The 8,461-nt window shown below is 37.5% G+C and overlaps 2 long non-coding RNA genes across 3 annotated transcripts; both read right to left on the bottom strand.

Annotated features, from left to right (window-relative positions):
• Positions 1–311: 311 nt before the first annotated feature.
• On the bottom strand, positions 312–1,921 carry LOC148998316 (uncharacterized). Its single transcript, XR_016145967.1, has 2 exons — positions 1,545–1,921; positions 312–1,433 (listed from the first exon to the last, which is right to left on the bottom strand). It is a non-coding gene; the product is annotated as an uncharacterized LOC148998316 (long non-coding RNA).
• Positions 1,922–2,502: 581 nt separating this feature from the next.
• On the bottom strand, positions 2,503–7,971 carry LOC120492628 (uncharacterized). Of its 2 annotated transcripts, XR_016145951.1 has the most exons (4): positions 6,371–7,971; positions 4,571–4,632; positions 4,387–4,480; positions 2,503–3,127 (listed from the first exon to the last, which is right to left on the bottom strand). It is a non-coding gene; the product is annotated as an uncharacterized LOC120492628 (long non-coding RNA). The 2 variants fall into 2 exon arrangements; XR_016145948.1 differs by lacking the exon at positions 2,503–3,127 and having other exon boundaries at positions 3,996–4,480.
• Positions 7,972–8,461: the final 490 nt, after the last annotated feature.

The raw sequence follows: 8,461 nt of genomic DNA, 5'->3' as shown, positions 1-8,461 counted from the left end.
GGTTTATCGAAAGGCAATTGTTGCAGACTCTACTAAACACACGTTTCGCATTAAACACCAGCACTTAACACCAGCCAAAGTACATGATAGGGAGAACTTCATTTTTTTTTTGAGACTTCATATGCCCAGACAGACTGTAATGCAGGTCTGCAATTTAGTAGCTTCACGAAAAAAAGGGAACAACAGACACACAACCTAACATTTTTGGGAATGATCAGTTACTTTTGTCCTTGTCTGTGGAGCCTATGAGACTTTCTGTGGAGTTATTGCACTGGACGTTTCTTTCTCTCCACACATTCACTGTTAAACAACATGACATCATGACTTTTGCGTAAACATACACGCCACTTTCGAGTCAGGTGGCGTGTTATCTCTACGCATTTTGAGCTATCCGCGTGTATGTCTACGCCATTAACGTTCGCGTCATTCCGCGTGTCTGTACACGCAGTCAAATCTCCAGTCATAAATGCCATTAACCTCAGTGACGGTTAGGTTTAGGGACGGGGTTGAGGTAAGTCATATATTTATATAACGTTAAGTCAACGGCGTTCATAAACACGCTGAAAGGCGATTATGCATCTTGATAGCACGCCAAAAATGGAAATACGAATTGGCGTGGCATACACACGCTACTTCATGAGATCAGTCTGCTGTTAAAAGTGGTAACATGCGATCGCTACCATGAAGCAATCAGGCCATTACTGTAAATTTGGCGAAAAATTCCTACGTTCAACTTCACAGTCACACGAATTTGCTGCATTGATCAACAGAAAGTTGCTTGAGGACAGAAAGGGGCTTTTGTATGAGCTGTGCTTTTTTATACATCGCCACTTTATATTGACAAATGACCTTTTGGAAACTTTACTGAAACATCGCTAATGTGACCGCCTGAATGTATACAGCTGAATATTGAAAACCTTGAAATTTTATGCTTTTGTTTTTTTTAATTCTTGTTGGTTCAATATTTAAATCATGAAACTCTAACAAGTAAACAGAATGAGAACATGGCTGAACTATCTTTGCATTGTAGAACACAGTGTCTTCTCGACATGATGCTATGATGAAGTATTTGAATGTGTAGACTTCAAGTTTACACTTCCATCTGCGCGCGGCCAATGACCTCTCTACGTTACTACGAACCAGCTAATGACTCCTTTCAAAAACAATTCATTTCATATACTCAGAGTCGACTCTCACTTTTGAAAGACAATATCTTTATATACGGTGCACTTTCAGATATAAATCTTTGCAAGATGTTTTCATTCCCTTAGAGCTATATTCCACACTACATGAACAGTCATTTTCAAAAATCCATGATAGGTGCTCTTTAAATCAAGCCGTTTCGCAGCTTCTCTGTCACTACACATTCCTGTACTTGGTGAAGAGATTGTAGAGGACCCTCAACGTGGACTTGAGGTCACAGTTGACAATGTCTGAGGAGACACATAAAAGATCTGAACATGACTGAGGTATGACTGTATGCACTGTTCATTTCAATATAATCTAACATAATAAAACATAATCTTTCCTCTCTCTCAACATACCTGACACAACTGCATTTCAAGTGTTGCTTCTAAACTGAATGAACAGCTAGATTTTCACTCTAGAGTAATGCAAACAATGCAATAAAAATGACAAAATACTTTTCATTTGACATTGCACTTTATAACTGTGTTAAGTAACATGGTCATGTAAGTGTACTCTCTTTAATTACACTACATGTGCACATTCAATACAATCAAGCACACTTGTTCACAAGGGATGCTAAGTGGTTGTTAGGGTGTTGCTAAGTAAAAAAAGCCCATGCCCACATCAATATCATGGAGATGGTCCTCACTACAGAACACGAAATCCAGGGGGAGGAGTTGGATCCAGATTCAACTCCTCCCACCTTACATATACCTAAACCTACCCATCTCCGCCACTGATCCCTAACCCCACCCCTAATCCTACCTATCTCCACCCCTGATCCCTAACCTCACCCCTAATCCTACCCATCTCCGCCACTGATCCCTAACCCCACCCCTAATCCTACCATCACCGCCACTGGTCCCTAACCCCACCCCTAATCCTACCCATCACTGCCACTGGTCCCTAACCCCACCCCTAATCCTACCCATCAGCGCCACTGATCCCTAACCCCACACCTAATCCTACCCATCAGCGCCACTGATCCCTAACCCCACCCCTAATCCTACCCATCTCCACCCCTGATCCCTAACCCCACCCCTAATCCTACCCATCTCCACCACTGGTCCCTAACCCCACCCCTAATCCTACCCATCACCGCCACTGGTCCCTAACCCCACCCCTAATCCTACCCATCACTGCCACTGGTCCCTAACCCCACCCCTAATCCTACCATCACCGCCACTGGTCCCTAACCCCACCCCTAATCCTACCCATCTCCGCCACTGATCCCTAACCCCACCCCTAATCCTACCCATCTCCACCCCCTGATCCTTAACCCCACCCCTAATCCTACCCATCTCCACCCCTTAGATCTGGATCTCGTGTACTGCAATGAGGTGCAACTGATATCATGTCCTGGTCACTAGCTATACTGTAGTCTCTCACCCTGCAATGATAAATAATAAATATGATTGCCTTAGAAATCACCACTAATAATTAACAGCAACACATTTCATGGTGTCAATGTATTTTGCATTAAACCTCATTTAGTAACAGACGGCCATAAGGCATATTCTCAGTTAGATCATCTGCGCCACATTAACCAGATGTTGTTTAAGCCTTGTGATTACACACAGGAACTCAGTTGCAGCGAAATGAAAATGCAATTGTGAATGCAGTATGCGATTGAGGCATTAAACAAAGCCTTCGAGTAAAGCAGCCACAACACATCTCCAGCCCCATCTGTTGATTAGCTTCTCATTCAAGTAGTTCAACAGCAACAGTAGAGGAGATCAATTCACCTGATACACATGGCAACTCTTCTACAATAAACTACTGCAATCAGGCATCATGTCATGACTGTTCCTTAGAAATCAAGCAGTGTAAAGCACACCATTCATTATAAAGATTACAAGACGCTGAGAGAAAAGTTTAATCTCACCTTCTCCAAATCGCCATCTTGCATCAGTTCAAAGGAAAATGAAACATTGTGCACCTAACACATTACATGCGAAACAATGCTGTGAGTAAGTGACATTGAGAAATCAACTATTTTAAAACAAATAGTGGCATTAAAAGACCAAACTGACCTTTTTTTGTTAATGCATTACACTAGGTACACTATGTCATTTTTGGCCCTCTAGTAGTTAACCTGTTAAGTGTCACCCCCCTTTTTTTGAATAGACATGGAAATGCACATTTCAAACTTACTGTAAATGGTTGTATTTCAAGAATGCTTTGGAATATAGACGTAAGATTGATCTTGTTTTAAAGAAGACGTTTTTGTAGAAGTGAAATAAATTAAGAAAGTGAAACAGAAATAAAGTTTGAGTTTATGGAAATGTACAATGTAAAAAAAAATATTATTCATATTTTATATAAAATCTATATTTTCAAAACCTGGGCAAATCTAAAATTGCAGAAAAATCAAAGCCCAAAAATTTGAACAAGTTGTGTTTCAAATTTTAGTTTGATATCTCAAAAAATGAGCTTTCAGTAAGATTTTGTTTGGGCGCAGTACCGAACGCTTCCACTAGGTCACAACCAGACTCCATTACTGCCCATATAAGGGCGTCTACATTTCCATATGTGTTTTGAGTGATCTGAACCATTATTTCGACAATTTTCATACAATTTATGAAGTACAGATCCTATTCAGAAGTAGTATGGGAAGTTTGGCAGATTTTGATATGAATTAAACCTCAAAGAAACATACAAAGAACACGCATGTGCGTTATAACTTCCTGCCACATCACAAATGGTGAATTTATTATTTTTTTCTTTATATTTAAAACATTTTCAGACCTTTTTTTCTAAAATAATTTAATGGATGCTATCTTTTGAACTCTTGGCATGAAAACAAACACGATTTTTCATGTTCATTGCTATTTCAAATTAAAGGTGTGAACACGCCTTAAGAGTATGAAAATATTCTTGTTGCAAATTGATAAATTACGGCTCCTCTGTAATTTATTTTGAAAATCAGTCACCAAATATGAAAACTAGAGATTGTAAGCTTTTAAATGAGATATAGTTTGTCAATATTACTTAAGGTTTTTACTAAGATAAAAAAAATTTTTTTTTTAAATATACTGGCAAACGTCAGTTAAAAAAAGACTGCATGCAAGAACATTGTTTTGGTTGTGCTTCGGCTCTATGTGACTGTGCGGATGAATATGACCATTCATAACAGATAATGTTTAACAATGAACTCTGTTAGAACACATATGGCAATCTATCTGTTCAATAAAATACCTTACTCATCTGTCGAGTAATAAAAACGCCATCATCTCCGCATCGCTTTTACAACACGTTAAATCCCTCAGTTCTCGACAAATGTGTTAAGAGTCTGAAAAAAGGAGAGACCAAAAGTTCAGAGTCAAGAGTCAAAGCTGTCAGTGTGTAAAACCTCTCAAGAAATAGTGTGATGTGCACTTGCCTTTTTCACTACATCCAGCTTATCTGGCGCATGGTCAAAAACGGTATCAAAGGCGTCTCGCTCTGTTAGAGTAAAATATGACATAATTGCTCATTTCCAGAGAGGCATTAGAAAACATATACAGTCAAATTTTGTTTTGAGACAACAATAAAGTGTCCAAATACTTCTTACAGGTTCATTTCAGAAAAGCCATTTTTTCTAATTTTGCTGCTCTAAAGTTTAATTTGATATATTTTGGATATAATAGTGTACTACATATTGTTCCTTTAAAGTCCCCCTGTGGTGAAAATCAAGTTTTTAATGATGGTGATTTTTGATATGCTTTAAGAAAAACCATGTGCAAATTCATACATCAACAACACCATTGATGTATTTTCTCCTTAAAACTGCAGTGTATCAAAGACTCAACCAATCAGATCAACGAGAGAATCTATGAGCTGCTGTGAGTGAGTGGAGGCTGGGCTCATTTGCATATTCATAGAACCACGTATATTAAATGAGGCAAGGGTGTAGAGTTACATTCAAGCTTTATAACACGAACTGTCACTTGCCCGTATACGGGCAAGCTAACTTTACTTCACTATATTACTAATAAATCCTAATCTTGTCATGACAAACTATATGTCGTTGGAAAGGTCTAAGACTCCTAAATAGATATTTTAGGTCTGTTTTTTTCTTACAAATTATGAATGAACAGTAATATATGAATATATGACAAGAAAGCGCCTCAAAAAATTGACATCATTACAGGAGTTTCTGACCTTTGTCACAAAATGTCGACGCACACACTTTTAATAATTGAAACTTTGGTTTTTAGTGCTAAAAGTTCATAATAAAACTAAAATGATATTTTAAAAAGTAAGGTAAGAAGTCCTCTAAAAAGTATAATATATTTTATTATTGTTATATCACATATTTTAGTAGTTATCATAAATTAGGTGTCATTTGAAAGCTTATGAACTCAGAATTCATTCTGTGAGAACCGTTTTGAAATTGGACGTTGGGTTACCATAGAAACGGTATTTTTTATTAGGCCCCTCCCCATTTGGGCATCATCTTTCATAATTTATTATGAAAACCTTTTCTAATCTTGACAAAACACATATTGTCAGAAAGATCTGAGTCTCAAGGTTCCATATTTAGTGACAAAAGTGATATTTGGATAGAAATTTATTAATTTGTTATGGCGAAATGCATACAATTAAATTCAATGGCACCCGGTGGCTATTTTTGGTACTACGCCAAAACAAAATCTCATGGGAACTTCAATTTTTGTGATATCAACTTCAAATTTGGAACACAACTTGGTTAGATATATATAGCTTTCATTTTATAGTAAAACAAATTTTGTAATATATATATTTCATATTAAAAAAATATATTAATAAAGTATTTTTGATTTACTGTAAATTATCATTTCCATAACTTTTTCATAGTTACATTTTTTGAAGTGCTTTCAATTTAGTAATAATCTTCTGATTGTTTTCTTTAAAACAAGACCAAACTTAGGTCTATATTCCAAAGCATTCTTGAATTACAACTATTTAAGTTTGTATAGTGCATTTTAATGTCAATTATCAAAAAGGGGGGTGACAGGTAAAGGGTTAAATACGTCATTCTGGTGATCAAAGATGAGTTTTAAGGGAGAAAATGATTAACTACAGGGGGACTTTAACTGATACATTTCTGTTTACACATTAAATCATTTTGCTATCTCACACAGATGCATTCATACATTGTTCAAAATGTTATTTAGGCCACTGTAAATACATTTTAATTTGCAAACATATTAATACTCACCATATCTTCCAGACGATGCCCTTTGGGGAAGGGAAAAAAGGATTATTATTTCAATAATAATTTGAGCAACAAAAGAGACCCACAATCTATTTATTTTTGACTGAAAGGGCTTTACACAAACAGTCACTAAATGGCAAAATAGCAAGCAAAATCAGAGGGTCGTATCAAGAGTGCCAGGATGAAAGGCAAACAAAAAGATTAGGGGGGAAGGGGATGCTCCGGTCCCAGGAGCGGGCCGATCAAACAGAACTGGGTTCCAGGATATTGGCCTAGTGGACGCTTGCCCAGCAGAGGCATGTCTCAGCAGCTGCTGCCCGAGGAGCTGCTCTCTGCCTTATCTCGAGCCCGCTGGACCACTGATAATCAGCAGCAGCAGTGGAGAACTGGCAGAGCAACCTCTACAACACACACACACACACCCTGTACACCACTGCTACATCACTGTCATGTCACTGCATGATAAAGCCACCGGATGCCTGATCATATTTTAACATGTAAACCAAACACATAGACGTGAAACACATGCCTTATTGTTCATTCTCTCTATTTCTTTTTTGCCTGCAAAAGGGAATTAGGCTCCGATATACTAATTTTTAAAAGTTTTATTTTCGTTCTTTGCTTAGGGGTAAAAAAAAAAAAATCGAAATACACGACCAGCAACTATTAGCGAACATCCCGATGACACTCACACTGCTGAGAGCAATGTTTAGATTAGGGATACACGATATATCGGCCACCATATCGGTATTGGCCGATATTTGTTCATTTTTATATTATCGTTATCGGCCCGATAATAACATTTGGCTGATATATTAAAGCTGATAAATAATGAATTATTTCCTTCAACACTTGAGATGCGCTCTGTTCAACATGATTGATCTTAATTGCTTGAAATATGATTGGAATCAAAAAGGAAAATATAGTCAAGTGCAAAGTGTTCTGTCATATCGGCTATTAGAGCCAGACCGATATATCGGCAGGCCGATATTAAGCATTTTCCAAACTATCGGTATCGGCAGTTATAATGGCCGATAAATAAATATTTCAAAAATAAATTAAAAACGGACGAAACACGCTTCAACCATGTCATGAGTGTTGGAGTTGTATAGTTTGTCCACCAGAGGGCACTCTACACCGTTCCTGTTGGCAACACTCGTTTATAACGCGCCACACATTCTGCAAACTGCTGATCCAGCCAGATTCGGGCAGAGAGAACCAGTTATCTGCGAGTGAGATCATCGGTGAAGTGTGTTCATGGTGAGATGGCCACGTGACCAACTGAAAAATGCATTAAAATGCATTATCATATTATTTTAGTCGAAACTCATACATAACTACAAATAACTAATGTTAGGGAAATCTGTTAATGTTTTGTTGCACGTTTCTGAAAAAATAAAATAAAATAAAATATCGGCCGATATATCGGAATATCGGATTTTAAAACCAACAAATATTCGTATCGGTATCGGCCTTCAAAGTCCTTTATCGGTCGGGCTCTATCGGCTACATGAAAACATTATAATTGTGTTAGGGAACGGATTTTAACTGTGAGATTTTTTTGGAAATAGGCTCATTTTACACCTACGTCAGAGTTAAACTGTTGAGTTTTACCATTTTTGAATCCATTCAGCCGATTTCCGGTTCTGGCGCTACCACTTTTAGCATAGCTTAGCATCTTCATTGAAGTGGACAAGACCATTAGCATTTGTCCAATATAGTTTCAATATTTTTCCTATTTAAAACTTGACACTTCTGTAGTTACATCATGACCAAAGACTGACGGAAAATGTAAAGTTGCGATTTTCTAGGCTGATATGGCTAGGAACTATACTCCCAGCCTAGAAAATCGCAACTTTACATTTTCCGTCAGTCTCAGTTCATGATGTAACTACAGAAGAGTCAAGTTTTAAATTTTTTTTGAGAAATGCTAATGGTCTTGTGCACTTCAATGATGTATGCTAAGCTATGCTAAAAGTGGTACCGCCATAACCGGAGATCGGCTGAATGGATTTAAAAACGGTAAAACTCAACAGTTTAACTCTGGGGGAGTTGTAAAATGAGCCTATTTCCAAAAAAAGCGGAGTATCCCTT

This window comes from Pimephales promelas, chromosome 1 (genome assembly GCF_988280905.1).
Source record: "Pimephales promelas chromosome 1, fPimPro1.hap1.1, whole genome shotgun sequence".
Lineage (NCBI taxonomy): Eukaryota > Metazoa > Chordata > Actinopteri > Cypriniformes > Leuciscidae > Pimephales > Pimephales promelas.
The sequence above is the reverse complement of the archived record's forward strand: the minus strand, read 5'-3'. Positions and strand labels throughout refer to the sequence as shown.